Raw genomic sequence first — 16,732 nt, 5'->3', positions numbered from 1 at the left:
ACACTGTGAGAATGTGCAAACTCCACATGGCAGTGACCCAGTGCCGAAATCGAACCTGGAACCTCGGCGCCGTGCGGCAGCAGTGCTCACTACTGCACCATCGTGTTGCCCCAAATGAATGCTTCTTAAATGTTCTGTGGGTTGTTCATGTATGTCGATGCCTTGCTCAACTGCCATATTTTCAAAATATAATACATCGGCCGGGATGCTCTCCTACCCAGCAGGGCGGGGGGTCCCGGCGGGATGGAGTGGCAGGAACCACTCCGGTGTCGGGCCGCCCCAAAGGTGCGGATTTCTCTGCACCTTTAGGGGCCAAGCGCTCACCTTGAGGGGCTAGGCCCGTGCCGGAGTGGTTGCCGTCCCACCGGCTGGCGTGGAAGGCCGCACAGGCGCGGGAGCATCTGCGTCTGCTGACGTCACCCCCGGGCATGCGCAGGGGGGGTCACATCCGCATCGGCCATCGCGGAGGCTATGGCCAAGGCGGAGGGAAAAGAGTGCCCTCACGGAACAGGCCCGGCCGTGGATCGGTGGGCCCCGATCACGGGCCAGGCCACCGTGGGGGCCAGATCGCCCCACACCTCCCCCCAGCCGCCCCCCCCCCCCCCCCCTCAGGACCCTGGAGCCCGCCTGCGCCACCGGTTCCACCGATTCACGCTGGCCCGGACCGGCATTACAGCAGCGGGACTTCGGCCCATCGCAGGCTGGAGAATCGCCGGGGGGGGGGCCCACCGACCGGCGCGGCGCGATTTCCACCCCCGCCGACCCTCTCGATAATTCGGCGGCCGGCGGGGGGTCGGAGAATCCCGCCCATCATTACTATCTTGCTTCTCTATTCAATACTGTAACACATCACCTCCCAATCTTCAGGATTTCTAAGTATAACTTAATGAGTAGCCTGATTTTTTTCAGGAGTCTCAGTGTAGTACTCCACACTCCTGTTGGATGTTATGTTAATTATCATCACAGCCAAGATCAAAGAGCATAGTGAAATTTAACCAGTACCCAGCCAACTCACCATATCTGTGTACGAGATCTTCAGTGTTGAATTGTCACAAAGTACAAGAGTTACAAAAGTTCTCTGTATATCTGCCATTACTGACACAGTCCATGTACAAATGTAGCAAGACCTGGGCAATAGCCAGGCTTGAGCTGACGAATGGCACAGAGGTGCCAAGTAATGACCAGCCCCAACAAGAGAAGATCTAACCATCATTGCTTGACATTCAATGGCATCACCATTGCTGAATCACCCACTCTCAACATCCTGAGGGTTACTATTTCCGGAAACTAAACTGACCTAACAATATAAATATGGTGGTTATAAGAGCATGTCAAAGGCTAGGAGTCCTGTGGTGAGTAACTCACCTCCTTACTCCCCAACGCCTGATCCCCATCTACAAGGCAAAAGTCAGGAGTGTTGTGGAATACTCTCCACTTGCCTGGATGAGGAGTGCAACCACACTCCAGAAGCTCAACACCATCCAAGACAAAGCAGCCTACTCCTTCCACAAACATTCAATCCCTCCACCACTGTTGAACAGGAGCGACAGTGTGTACCATCTACACAGCACACTATAGGAACTCACGGAACTCACCAAGGTTCCTTAGACAGCACCTTCCAAACCCATAATCACTACCATCTAGAAGGACAAGGGCAGTAGATACCCAGGAACATCACCACCTTGAAGTTCTCCTCCAACTCACTCACTATCCTGACTTGGAACTATATCGTCGTTCCTTCACTGTCACTGGTTCAAAATCCTGGTATTCCTTCCCTAACAGAACTGACCCTGTACCTACATCACATGACCTACAGCAGTTCAAGAAGGTAAGCTCATCTTCAGCTTCTAAAGGGCAACTAGGGACAGGCAATGAATGCTGGCTTAGCCACCAATGCCTACATCCTGTAATACATTTGAAAAAATCACAAGCTATCTGTGCATTGACCAAGCAATATTATGTTTTATTGTTGTAGAATTTAACACGCAATAGTGCCTTGTATTCTTTAGACTTTTTAGATACTAACAGAATCTTATAAAAGAGTGGCAACAGCACAAAAGGGGGTAATTCAGCCAGGTCCACGCTGCAAGAACAATTTAGCTAATTCAAATTTCTTGCTTTTTCCCCCATGGCCCTGCATTTTCTTTTAGCTTTTCGATAATTATGAATTTCCCTTGTGAAAGCTATGATTGAATCTGCCTCCACCATACTCCCAAGCAGTATGTCCTTTACCCTATTTGCGGCTTAAAAAGGTTTCTCCTCATGTTGTCTCTGGTTTATTTGCCATTCACCTTAAATTGATGTCCTCTGGTTCTCAAGCATTCTGCCAACGGGATCCATGTCTCCCTATCTACTCTACCAAGACCCCATATCATACTGAACACCTCTAACACATTTCCTCTCAACCTTCTCTCGCTAAGGAGAATAGCCCCAGCTTCTCCAATCTATCAACAATACTGAAGTGCGCTATCCCTGAAACCACTCTTGTAAATCTTTTCTGAATCCCCTTTAACACCTTCACACTCAACGGTTAGAGATCACACATGGCATGGTAGCACAATGGTTAGCACTGTTCCTTCACAGCACTAGGGATCCGGGTTTTATTCCTGGCTTGGGTCACTGTCTGTGTGGAGTGTGCATGTTCTCTCCGTGTCTGCGTGGGTTTCCTCTGGGAGCTCCGGTTTCCTCCCACAAGTCCCAAAAGACGTGCTTGTTTGGTGAATTGGACATTCTGAATTCTCCCTCAGTGTACCCGAACAGGCGCCGGAGTGTGGCGACTAGGGGATTTTCACAGTAACTTCATTGCCTACTTGTGACACTAATAAAGATTAAAAATCAAGAAGTAACAAAATTAAGTTTACACTAGCTTTATAGTGAAAACATAAAATTAAAAACCTACAAAAGTAGCTGAAAGGCAAACCTGTGTACACACACGACTATGTGGCAAAACTTGGTTCCAACTCCATCTACAGGTTTGCTGACGATGCGACCGTACTGGGCCGGTTCTCGAATAACGACGAGTCAGAATACAGGAGAGAGATAGAGAACCTGATGGAGTGGTGTAACGACAACAATCTCTCCCTCAATGCTAGCAAAACTAAAGAGCTGGTCATTGCATTCAGGAAGCAAAATACTGTACACACCCCTGTCAGCATCAACGGGGCCGAGGTGGAGATGGTTAGCAGTTTCAAATTCCTAGGGGTGCACATCACCAAAAATCTGTCCTGGTCCACTCACGTCGACGCTATCACCAAGAATGCACAACAGCACCTATAGAACATAGAACAGTACAGCACAGAACAGGCCCTTCGGCCCTCAATGTTGTGCCGAGCCATGATCACCCTACTCAAACCCACGTATCCACCCTATACCCATAACCCAACAACCCCCCCCCCTTAACCTTACTTTTATTAGGACACTACGGGCAATTTAGCATGGCCAATCCACCTAACCCGCACATCTTTGGACTGTGGGAGGAAACCGGAGCACCCGGAGGAAACCCACGCACACAGGGGGAGGACATGCAGACTCCACACAGACAGTGACCCAGCCGGGAATCGAACCTGGGACCCTGGAGCTGTGAAGCATTTATGCTAACCACCATGCTACCCTGCTGCCCCTTTAGAACATAGAACAGTACAGCACAGAACAGGCCCTTCGGCCCTCGATGTTGTGCCGAGCCATGATCACCCTACTCAAACCCACGTATCCACCCTATACCCGTAACCCAATAACCCCCCACCTTAACCTATACTTCCTCAGGAAACTAAGGAAATTCGGCATGCCCACATTAACCCTTACCAACTTTTACAGATGCATCATAGAAAGCATCCTATCGGGCTGCATCACAGCCTGGTATGGCAACTGCTCAGCCCAGAACCGCAAGGAGCATCCTTCAGAGAGTCGTGAATACCACCCAGTCCATCACACGAACCTGCTTCCTATCCATGGACTCCATCTACACCTCCCGCTGCCTGGGAAAAGCGGGCAGCATAATCAAGGATCCCTCCCACCCGGCTTACTCACTATTCCAGCTTCTTCCATCGGGCAGGAGATACAGAAGTCTGAGAACACGCACAAACAGACTCAAAAACAGCTTCTTCCCCACTGTCACCAGACTCCTAAATGACCCTCTTATTGACTGACCTCATTAACACTACACCCTGTATGCTTCATCCGATACCAATGCTTATGTAGTTACATTGTATATCTTGTGTTGCCCTATTATGTATTTTCTTGTATTTTCTTGAATTTTGTTTAATTCCCTTTTCTTCCCATGTACTGAATGATCTGTTGAGCTGCTTGCAGAAAAATACTTTTCACTGTACCTCGGTACACGTGACAATAAACAAATCCAATCCAATCCAATCCATTGCAGCCGCAAATGGCGCAACCAGTCCTAACCTAACAGGCTGGGCCCATGGCCTCGCACCACGATGAACGGGAGGCATCCCAACTGCCGTTCGAAAGCAACGGGTGTCATCATAGTCCCAGCAACGTCTAATGGATCCCCCATATAGGTGACCAACCAGGCCTGTGTATCCTTCAATGCAAGGGTCTGTATACCCCACTGATGCGGTCAAATGTCTACTGTCTGACCACGGAGACCGCTGCACAGGCTCCTCTGCGTATTTATAGTAACGTACTGTCAGGAGGCAGCATCCAACTCCATTTCAAGTGGGTGGCCATTTACACATACCATCACCTTAATGGGGGCTAGCCATGGAATGTAGTTGCAGGCAGTCATCCTCCCTCTCCTCATCCTTGGGTGCATCATACTTGTGTTCATCCAAATGGAAAGTACGGGCCCTGGGTTGGCCTCAGCTTCTGCCGGAATGACTGGCCACGACTGGTATACGCGCCGGGATCGAAGTCCACAAGTCCTACACTTACACGGCTCCACATCTATGGGCTCCGGAGAAGGCTCTCTTCGGGAAGGAACTTCCGATGGTGACCGGTGTGGGCCCTTAAGGTGCCCCATCCAAGGCAAAGCAGAGATATGGGGAGGCGCTTTCGGATGGAAGGGGGCGCGCCCCAGGCCATACACCCCCATTCTCTGTAACAGCTGTGTTCCCCGTTATGTGCTTCTCGGAACAACGCTATCTGGATAGCCTGTTGAAAAGTCAATGTTGGCTTGGGTAATGGTCGCTTTAGTTGATGCCACAAACCAGCCGGTTTCGTAACATCTCTGACAAAGTGTCACCATATTACCAGTCCTCTGCAGTCCTGTGCAACCTCAGCAAGGGATTCCCCAGTGGTCCTCGGTGTGATGTGAATGTTGGACTATTACAGACGGAGTTGGATTAAAATGTTGTCCCACTAAAGTCACAAGCTCATCAAATGTTTTACCATCGGGTGCAGTTTCTTACCACCCTGAACCTATGCGCGCCACAGGTGGTTAGCACAATAACCACCTGCCTTCGTTTTCAGTGATGTTATTCACCCGGAAGTAGCTACGCACTCTTTGTGCGTACAGGTTCCAACTTTCCAGTGCTGCGTCAAATACATCCAAACATCCGTAAAGAGGCATGGTGCAACAGAAAGAAAACTTCCAAACTGTATCCAACAAAAAGTCCAAGGAAATAGCTTCAGCAACGTAGACAGCTATCCAATTTTAACCCTCGTTGCCAGTTTTGTGAGGGCCACGAAGAATCCAGCACGAGTTTGTAGAGTCAAGCAGAAAGTAACTTTATTTACAAGAATACGTACACGGACAGTAGTTCACTACTGGTTCCCACACTAGCTGGTACCACACTAGCCAGCTCTATTTATAAAGCTGCGCTGCTAATGATTCCCCCCCCCCCCCCCCGTCTCATTGGGGGAGCTCATATTTCTCAAGTAACATGAGGTAACTAATTGTCCCCAATAGGATCCGGGTAGGTTATAAAAGGCTGTAAATTTAAATACATATAAATATGGTACAATTAAACTCAGCTGTAAATGTTTTTGTTAAATTGAACTAGGTATTTATTATACTTTATTTGTTGAAAATATTAATGAAACTTGTGCCACTTTTAAATTATATTTTTTAAGGTTCGAAATATTCATATTAAAACCTGACTGGATGTTTTGTTTTTAAACCATAGTGAGATTACGTAAACTACAGTAGCTTTCATTCCAAAGAAATGTCAATTAGGTCATTTCATTATAGGATTTTGAATCCTCTTATATTTCTACATCCATTTGCGAGCATTTAATCTTTCAGTTCCAGCAGCCAACAGTTGTAAAATTAATAAGAATGAAAGTTTATATCAGGGTTTTTTAAACCTCTATATCATTGCTGCTAGAAAAATACAATCCAAGTTCAGTCATTATTTACTGACCAAGCCATGGTCTTATTTGAATGTGAAGTTTAATTAAGATAAACAAGAATACAATGTCCACATTCGGTAATAGCACAAGCTAGCCTGAATCGTTTACTCATGATTTGGGAGTTAAGAAATAGTAACAAATTGATTACCGTGTTTTTGCTAATAAAACTTGGCATTCAACACAATTGCACTGAGCTAAATCACTCCTAATTCAAAATAATCATCAAATCAAAATCACTCACCCGACACAGACTAGTTTCCTATACCTAAATGAAATTACTAGCAAAGAATACAAATGTGTCAGATAAGTATTATTAAAATTGGAAGATATAGTAGAACTCTAGTATTGTTACAGTAGATGAGGTTCAAAATGGAGCAAGTAGAAATCAGTTACTGTTACATTTTTGAATGGTACAAGTACAAATCAGTTACTGTTAAGTACAATATTTTGTCTAACAACACATCCTAATTGCTAGTCATTTAGACCATGTGAACATTGACTTAGAAAGAATATCAGCTTAGGTAGTCATTTGATCTCTATACATTCAACATTTTTCAATGCCGATGAATAAAGGGAGCATAGTCAATAAAACTAGCTCCCCACTAAGGAACATTTATTGTACCCTTTAAGATATTTTAATATCCTTTTTGTTAACTGAGCCAAATTCTCAGTGTATGAGTAAATACCTTTTATTGGTTTGACTTTTATTGAGCTTTTTTATGTTGTATACACTTTGTTATAAGCTTCTACTTCTAGATGACAGAAAGTACTGGCAATATAAAGTTTCAGATCTTATGTTGTGTAAAGGTTGTAAACTTTTTGCCTCTGTAACTGCAGCTACAACTATTATTGTATTCATGCATGTTAAAGTCATTTGTATGATGCATTATATACTAAGAGCTCAAGTGCAGACATGCAACATTATAAAGTATTGTTTACTCTAGTCATAGCAACCTCAGTGCAATGTCTTGATTACTCCAGCTTTGTGCTGAAAGTTTGTTTTATACAAGTTGTATACATTCCATTTGTATCTTGTTCAATATTTGCCATATACTTTGAAACAGTGTTGCTGCTAGGTCTCCCTAACAACACTGTGGATATTCCTGTATGGACTGCAGCAGTTCAAGAAGGCAGCTCACAACTATGTTTTTAAGGGCAATTAGGGATGGGCAATAAATTCTGGCCTAGCCAGCGATACCTGGTCCCATGAACAAATAAAAAATACAAGTTATGTCTATAATGACTTTGCAAATTCTGATGTTAACGTATCTTTTTTGCTGAGATGAGTGAGGACTAACATTAGTTTTTGTTTAATTTCATATCCTCCATGGCAAACATTGTTAATAAAGTACTTGAAATTAATGAAATATTCTGTCATCCTTGCTTTTGAAAGAAAGTTGTGGGTTCAAGTTCAACCTCAGATGTTGAACAAAACATTTATGGTGTATCAGTACAATACTGAGGGAGTTCTGTATTGCTAGAGATACTGACTGTCATTGACATTGAATAGATGACTGTATTATCAGGTGGACATAAAGTCCCATGGCACTGTTTGGAGCAGAGCAGAGAGATTTCCTCGTTCTGGCCAATATTTGTCCCTTAATCAACATCATTAAAACCGATTATCTGCCTATTGATTTTATTGCTGTTTGTGGGAACTTTCTTTGTGCAGATTGGCTTGTGTACACTACAAGTGATTGCACTTCAACAATATGAATTAGCTATAAAGCATTTCTGTAAGGCCACCGAGGTTATGAAAGATGCCAGATAAATGTAATGTTACTTCTGCTTTATTATGCCGCTTAACTGGGTAATAAAATGGACCTGTGCTTCAATTAATGTTTTGTATGGCAGTATGGCTCTTATGGTAGGAGCGCTATCTAAATGTGGTCAGGTGGTGGTCAGCCAGTAGCCCTGTGTACAATGGGTAGCACTCATCATAGTGCCCTTTGGTTAGATATGGTGGCTCAAAGATGGCAGAAATGGACTAACACGGGATGAAAACATTGTGACAGAATAGCAGGAATTTATCAACATGATGGTCAGTACATGGTTGCATAGCAATTATATGTTTAAGGCATGGAATTGCCTGGAGAGCTGCTAGTTCTGGAGACAAATCTTCAGTACTTTTGCCAGAGGTTTGTCAGGATCCGGAGACTTTGCAGTATACAGTGCCTTCAGCCATTTTTTGACATCACATGGCATGAATCGAATTAGCTAATAACTGGCATTTGTTTTGCCGGATACCTCAGGAAGAAGGTGAGATAATCATCCACTCAGCACTGCTGGCTGAAGATGGTTGTAAATGTTTCAACCTTATCTTTTGCACTGATATGCTGGGCTCCCTCATGACTGAGGACAGGAATATTTTTGAAGCCTCCTCCTTTTAGTTGTTTAATTGGCCATCAAGTACAATGGTAGTGCCACACAACCAGCGCCGGCCCTAGGGTTGCTGGCGCCCCGGGCAAGCTGAACTTCAGCGCCATTCGGGGGCCGGGGGGGGGGGGGGAGAGGCGGGGGGGCGGGGCCGAGGGGGGGGCAAGGGGGGGCGGGGCCGAGGCGGGGGGGGGCCGAGGCGGGGGGGCGGGGCCGAGGCGGGGGGGGGGCCGAGACGGGGGGGGGGGCGAGGTGGGGGGCGGGGCCGAGGCGGGGGGGGGGGGGGGGGGGGGCCGAGGCGGGGGCGGGGCCGAGGCGGCTGGGCCGGGCGGGCCGGGCCGGGCCGGGGCCGGGGCGGGGGGGGGGGGGGCGGGGGGGGGGAGGTGGGCCGGAGCCGGAGGGGGGGGCGGAGGCAGAGGGGGGGGGCGGAGGGGGGGGGCGGACGGAGGGGCGGACGGAGGGGCGGACAGAGGAGGGGGCGGCCGGAAGGGGGGGGGCGGAGTGGGCCGCGCATGCGCTGGTTGGCACCGGCCCAACTGCGCATGCGCGGGTCCCAAGTCTCTGGCGCCCCCTTACACATGGCGCCCCGGCCGACTGCCCGAGTTGCCGGTACCTTGGACCGGCCCTGCACACAACACAATGGAAGATATCCTCAATGTCAAGATGGCATTTCACCTCCAGAAGGACGGTGCAGTGGTCCTCCAACTAATGCTGTCATGAACAAGTCCATCAGTGGCAGGTAGATTGGCAAGTACAAGTTTGAGTAGGTTTTTTTCCCTTTTGTTTGTTCCCTTATCACCTACCGCAGCCCCAGTCTAGCAGCTATGTTCTTTAGGACTCGGCCACCTTGGTCAGTGGGGTCCTACCGAGCCACTCTTGGTGTACACAGTAAGAAGTCTTACAACACCAGGTTAAAGTCCAACAGGTTTGTTTCAAACACGAGCTTTCGGAGCACGGCTCCTTCTTCAGGTGAATGGAAAGGCTTGTTCCAGAAATGTTTATATAGACACAGTCAGAGATGCCCCGGAATGCGAGCACCTGCAGGCAATCAAATCATCAAAGATGCAGAGAGAGAGGTAACTCCAGGTTAAAGAGGTGTGAATTGTCCCAAGCCAGTTCAGTCGGTAGGCCTCTGCAAGTCCAGGCTTGTTGGTGGGGGCCGAATGTAATGCGACATGAATCCCAGATCCCGGTTGAGTCCGCATTCATGCGTGCGGAACTTAGCTATAAGTTTTTGCTCAGCAATTTTGCGTCTCCTGAAGGCCTCCTTGTAGAATGCTGACCCGGAGATCAGAGGCTGAATGTCCTTGACTGCTGAAGTGTTCCCCAACTGGAAGGGAACAGTCCTGCCTGTTGATAGTCGCACGATGCCCGTTTATTCGTTGTCGCAGTGTCTGCATGGTCTCGCCAATGTACCACGCTTCGGGACATCCTTTCCTGCAGCGTATGAGGTAGACTACATTGGTCGAGTCGCACGAGTATGCGCCGCGTACCTGGTGGGTGGTGTTTCCACGTGTAATGGTGGTGTCCATGTCGATGATCTGGCATGTCTTGCAGAGATTACCCTGGCAGGGTTTTGTGGTGTTGTGGTTGCTGTTCTGAAGGCTGGGTAATTTGCTGCAAACAATGGTTTGTTTGAGGTTGCGCGGTTGTTTGAAGGCCAGTAGTGGGGGTGTGGGGATGACCTTGGCAAGATGTCCATCCTCGCTGATGATGTGTTGGAGGCTGCGAAGAAGATGTCGTAGTTTCCCCGTCCCAGGAAAGTACTGGACGACGAAGGGTACTCTGTCAGTGGTGTCCCGTGTTTGTCTTCTGAGGAGGTCGGTGCGGTTTTTTGCTGTGGCGCGGTGGAACTGTCGATCAATGAGTCGAGCGCCATATCCCGTTCGTACGAGGGCATCTTTCAGCATCTGTAGGTGTCTGTTGCGCTCCTCCTTGTCTGAGCAGATCCTGTGTATACGGAGGGCTTGTCCATAGGGGATGGCTTCTTTAATGTGTTTCGGGTGAAAGCTGGAGAAGTGGAGCATCGTGAGATTATCTGTGGGCTTGCGGTAAAGCGAGGTGCTGAGGTGACCGTCCTTGATGGAGACGAGTGTGTCCAAGAATGGAACTGAATTTGGAGATTAGTCCATGGTGAGTTTGATGGTGGGATGGAACTTATTGATGTCATCGTGTAGTCGTTTCAGTGATGTCTCGCCGTGGGTCCAAAGGAAAAAAATGTCATCGATGTATCTGGTGTATAGCATCGGTTAAAAGTTCTGTGTGGTGAGGAAGTCCTGTTCAAACTTGTGCATGAAGATGTTGGCATATTGAGGTGCAAATTTGGTCCCCATGGCTGTTCCGTGCGTCTGGATGAAGAATTTGTTGTCGAAGGTGAAGACGTTGTGGTCTAGAATGAAACGGATGAGTTGCAGAATTGCGTCTGGAGATTGGCAGTTGTCGGTGTTGAGGACTGAGGCTGTTGCAGCAATGCCGTCGTCATGGGGGATGCTGGTGTAGAGTGCCGAGACATCCATTGTGACGAGGAATGTTCCTGGTTCAACTGGTCCATGGGTGCTCTACACCAGCATCCCCCATGACGACGGCATTGCTGCAACAGCCTCAGTCCTCAACACCGACAACTGCCAATCTCCAGACGCAATTCTGCAACTCATCCGTTTCATTCTAGACCACAACGTCTTCACCTTCGACAACAAATTCTTCATCCAGACGCACGGAACAGCCATGGGGACCAAATTTGCACCTCAATATGCCAACATCTTCATGCACAAGTTTGAACAGGACTTCCTCACCACACAGGACTTTCAACCGATGCTATACACCAGATACATCGATGACATTTTTTTCCTTTGGACCCACGGCGAGACATCACTGAAACGACTACACGATGACATTAATAAGTTCCATCCCACCATCAAACTCACCATGGACTATTCTCCAAATTCAGTTCCATTCTTGGACACACTCGTCTCCATCAAGGACGGTCACCTCAGCACCTCGCTTTACCGCAAGCCCACAGATAATCTCACGATGCTCCACTTCTCCAGCTTTCACCCGAAACACATTAAAGAAGCCATCCCCTATGGACAAGCCCTCCGTATACACAGGATCTGCTCAGACAAGGAGGAGCGCAACAGACACCTACAGATGCTGAAAGATGCCCTCGTACGAACGGGATATGGCGCTCGACTCATTGATCGACAGTTCCACCGCGCCACAGCAAAAAACCGCACCGACCTCCTCAGAAGACAAACACGGGACACCACTGACAGAGTACCCTTCGTCGTCCAGTACTTTCCTGGGGCGGAGAAACTACGACATCTTCTTCGCAGCCTCCAACACATCATCAGCGAGGATGGACATCTTGCCAAGGTCATCCCCACACCCCAACTACTGGCCTTCAAACAACCGCGCAACCTCAAACAAACCATTGTTTGCAGCAAATTACCCAGCCTTCAGAACAGCAACCACAACACCACAAAACCCTGCCAGGGTAATCTCTGCTAGACATGCCAGATCATCGACATGGACACCACCATTACACGTGGAAACACCACCCACCAGGTACGCGGCGCATACTCGTGCGACTCGACCAATGTAGTCTACCTCATACGCTGCAGGAAAGGATGTCCCGAAGCGTGGTACATTGGCGAGACCATGCAGACACTGCGACAACGAATAAACGGGCATCGTGCGACTATCAACAGGCAGGACTGTTCCCTTCCAGTTGGGGAACACTTCAGCAGTCAAGGACATTCAGCCTCTGATCTCCAGGTCAGCATTCTACAAGGAGGCCTTCAGGAGACGCGACAATGCAAAATTGCTGAGCAAAAACTTATAGCTAAGTTCCGCACGCATGAATGCGGACTCAACCGGGATCTGGGATTCATGTCGCATTACATTCGGCCCCCACCAACAAGCCTGGACTTGCAGAGGCCTACCGACTGAACTGGCTTGGGACAATTCACACCTCTTTAACCTGGAGTTACCTCTCTCTCTGCATCTTTGATGATTTGATTGCCTGCAGGTGCTCGCATTCCGGGGCATCTCTGACTGTGTCTATATAAACATTTCTGGAACAAGCCTTTCCATTCACCTGAAGAAGGAGCCGTGCTCCGAAAGCTCGTGTTTGAAACAAACCTGTTGGACTTTAACCTGGTGTTGTAAGACTTCTTACTGTGCTCACCCCAGTCCAACGCTGGCATCTCCACATCATGACTCTTGGTGTAGACATCGATGTACTTGGGGGAGGCAGTGGCACAATGGTATTGTCATTGAACAATCCAGAGACCCAGAGTCATACTCTGGGGACCAGGGTTTGAATCCCACCACTGCAGATGGTGAAATTTGAATTTGATAAAATTAAAAGTCTAAATGTGACCATGAAACCACTGTTGATTGTCGTAAAAACCCATCTGGTTGACTAATGCCCTTTAGCGAAAGAAATCTGTTATCCTTACTGTGGTGAATTCATACTCTATTGTAATTCACACTGTATTACATTGCATTGTATTATGTCCTTGTGGGCTCTGTATGTGAGCCGTTGCGCAGCTCTGCCCATAGGGGGAGATGAGGAGCTCGTACTGGGCTCCACCCTTGGATCCGCCCATGGCCCCTCCCACTACCGGAAGTATAAAGTGCTGCAGCCGTGAGCCTGCCCTCAGTTCTTCTGGTCGCAGGCAGGCTCAGTTGTAAGACTATTAAAACCACAGTTTACTTCCAATCGTGTCTCTAGTGAATTGATAGTCACATCAATTTAATAGTCTTAGAAAACTTGAAGAAAACTACGATGGAATCAGCCCTCAAACCTGACCGACTAGAACTCGACCCGCAGGCTGCAGAGGTGAAGGAAATCTTCCTACACTGGCTTTGATGTTTCAAGGCCTAACTGGCTGAATCGAGCACATCCGAGACTACAGGGGAGCAGAAACTCAGCCTACTGTACGCACGGGTGAGCCATCGTATCTCTACGCAACTCAATTGTACCACCTCATATACGGAGGCACTGGCTATGCTCGACCGATTAACGAGGTCTACGCACGGCACATTTTCACGACCCGCCGCCAGCGCCCCGCAGATTCGCTGGAAGACTTCCTGCGCGACTTAAAAGCCCTTGCTCAGGACTGCAATTTTCAGGCTGTAATGGCCTCCCAACACATGGAACTCGCTGTCTGTGATGTATTCGTTGCAGGGCTCAGGTCTAACTATGTGCGCCAGCGACTACTTGGAATAGAGGCTTCAAGAGCCTCACACTCAGCTTCGGCAGACCCCTACCTCCATTCACTATCTGCAGTCTAGCAACTCTGAAAATCGACCCCCCTCCACTCTTCGCTAATCTCACTGCTAACTGCAAACCCGTAGCCACTCGCAGCAGCCGGTATAGCCTGCAGGACAGGGTATTTATTAGAGCCGAAGTCCAGCGGCTCCTACGTGAGGGAGTCATAGAGGCCAGTAACAGCCCCTGGAGAGCTCAGGTGGTGGTCGTCAAGACCGGGGAAAAGTTCCGAATGGTGGTTGATTATAGCCAAACCATTAACCGGTTCACGCACCTCGATGCGTACCCCCTCCCCAGGATTGCAGACGTGGTCAATCAGATCGCCCAGTACCGCATATTCTCTGCGGTGGATCTGAAGTCTGCTTACCACCAGCTCCCAATCCGCCTGGAGGACCGCCACTACACAGCGTTCGAGGCAGATGGCCGCCTCTTCCACTTCCTCTGGGTCCCCTTTGGCGTCACGAATGGAGTCTCGGTGTTCGAACGAACAATGGACCGAATGGTGGACCAGTATGGGCTGCGGGCCACATTTCCGTACTTGGACAATGTATATTAACTCTAATATATTAAGAAGAGAGGAAAAACCTCATAATTCTATAAATTGGAAGGCTGAATTGTGCTCAAAAATTAAATTCATACCTGCAAACAGAAGAGGTGTGTCCAACGAAGTGGCAGTTCCATCTACATTTAGTTTCCAAAATGTTGAAGGGATACAACATAGAACATAGAATTTACAGTGCGGAAGTAGGCCATTCGGCCCATTGAGTCTGCACCAGCTCTTGGAAAGAGCACCCCACTTAAACCCACTCCTCTACCCTATCTCCGTAACCCAGTAACCCCACCTAACCTTTTGGACACGGAGGGCAATTTATCATGGACAATCTATCTAACCTGCACATCTTTGGACTGTAAAAGGAAACGAGCACCCGGAGGAATCCCACGCAGACATGGGGAGAACGTGCAGACTCCGCACAGAAAGTGACCCAAGCACGGAATCGAAACTGGGATCCTGGAGCACAGTGAAGCAACTGTGCTAACCACTGTGCTACCGTGCTGCCCCTAAAGCTGTGGTTGGGTTAGATTACACTAGAGGAGATACCTGCAAACATGTTCCACCTTCAAACGGCCTGGTCAGCAACACTCATACACCAACTATCTAAACTTATTATGTACAATTGTTGTTTTTAAATGAGTGGTCACATTCAAATATTAAGTAATTAATACGTGGAAACCTCATGTTAATTTTTTAAAGCTTTGTAGAATCTCAATTATAGCTCAATAGCACAATTAGATACGAGAGGGCACAGCAATTCCCCCTCCCAACATTTTGACAGTAATTGTCGCTTCTTTTCCCATTAAAAAATACAGCATTAAATTGAAGATCGGTGGAAAGGGGAGGGGGAACCAATTGATGAATAATAACCCCTTAATACATTAACTTAAAACGAATGCCTATTTATCATAAGCCAGGCCACTTGCTAGTTCAAGCGCCAGATGAAAGTTTTTTTAAAAATTCAATAATTTGGAATACTCAACAATTAAACAAAGGTATTGCTGCTGTGTGTTCAATGTTTTGGAATCACAAAGAGGACCGCAGTTTCGGCCATTAAGCAGTGGATTGCGCTGAACGCTGCCTGGTCCAGGCTGGGGGCCACTGTTGTCACCCACCTGTTCATGGCGAGCTGGCTGCACCGTGCGCTGCCCCTCTCACTCCCAGCAACCGCGCGCCTCCCGCTGTCGCTCGATTGCTGCCTTCAAAATCCGTTCTCTTCCCAACAGCTGGCGGGCGCGCGCGCGATCCCCCTCCCCGGCTGCGTTAGCATAGCAACAATCCCTAGGCAACGGAGACTACTGTCAGCTCATATGACGCGCGCTGGTTGCTAGGTTTTTTTTTTGCCGGTGGCCGAGGTGCGCTTGCGCTGTGGTCGACCCTGTGAGTTGGGGGAGGAGGAGAGAGGTCGAATACAAGCGGCGCGTCGCCGCGTGTTTGATCGCTAGCTGCCATCAGAGAGTGATGTGGACTTTGGCGGAAACTTCACTCGACAGATTTGGCCAGAATCGTGTTTTTAAAAAAACATGAACCATATAAACCGTGATGTGAACGAATTAAGCCATCTCCCGGTCAATGAGACATTGCTCTCGTATTAGGTGGTATGTAAAGAGGAAAGAAGTGGGCAATTCAGAAACTCTCCAATTATACCAAATTGTTATCGAGCGTTATGCGGGGTATGAGAGGGGAAGGCAAGGATATTTCAAGGCCTAGCTGGGTGAATGTGTGGATAATGGAACCAAGAATTGAGAAGAAGCCGGGTAGGACAATGGGGGATGGGCAGCGTGAAACTTGGGGACATCATGGGGTCGTTGAGCCTTTCTCAAGCCTGTTCTGCCATTCCATTAGCTAAGGACTCCAACCCCATTTGCATACTTTTGATACCGGACCCATGATACTCAAATCCCTCCAGAACCCCCACCCCACCCCATTTCTGGAAACTCCTGCAGTCCTGGAGCTTTCTGACAGATATGCACACCTCTAATTCTGACCTCTTGCACATCCTCAATTTTAATAGCTCCACCATTGGTGGGTGTGCCTTCAGTTTCCAAGATCTTAAAATCTGCAATTCCCCTCCTGAACATGACCACCACTCTCCCTCTCTTCATCTTTAAAGTGCTCCTTAAAACTTACTCCTCCCCTATTATCTCCTTATGTGGATTGTTGTTTACATTTGATAATATTCCTGTGAAGTGCATTGGGATGTTTTATTACGTTTA

General features: G+C 48.1%; 1 protein-coding gene across 4 annotated transcripts in view; it reads right to left on the bottom strand.

The window, feature by feature from the left end:
- Positions 1–15,822, bottom strand: part of ccdc181 (coiled-coil domain containing 181) — a 60,559-nt gene extending 44,737 nt beyond the window's left edge. The window contains exon 1 of one of the 4 annotated variants that reach the window (XM_038802048.1): positions 15,632–15,822. The gene's annotated coding sequence lies outside the window, so the exon portion shown is untranslated. The remainder of the gene's footprint in view (positions 1–15,631) is intronic. The other 3 variants (XM_038802046.1, XM_038802050.1, XM_038802047.1) reach the window with 3 other exon arrangements.
- Between the last annotated feature and the right edge of the window lie 910 nt (positions 15,823–16,732).

The sequence above is a fragment of the Scyliorhinus canicula genome, chromosome 7 (genome assembly GCF_902713615.1).
Source record: "Scyliorhinus canicula chromosome 7, sScyCan1.1, whole genome shotgun sequence".
In the NCBI taxonomy this organism is placed as follows: domain Eukaryota; kingdom Metazoa; phylum Chordata; class Chondrichthyes; order Carcharhiniformes; family Scyliorhinidae; genus Scyliorhinus; species Scyliorhinus canicula.
The sequence above is the reverse complement of the archived record's forward strand: the minus strand, read 5'-3'. Positions and strand labels throughout refer to the sequence as shown.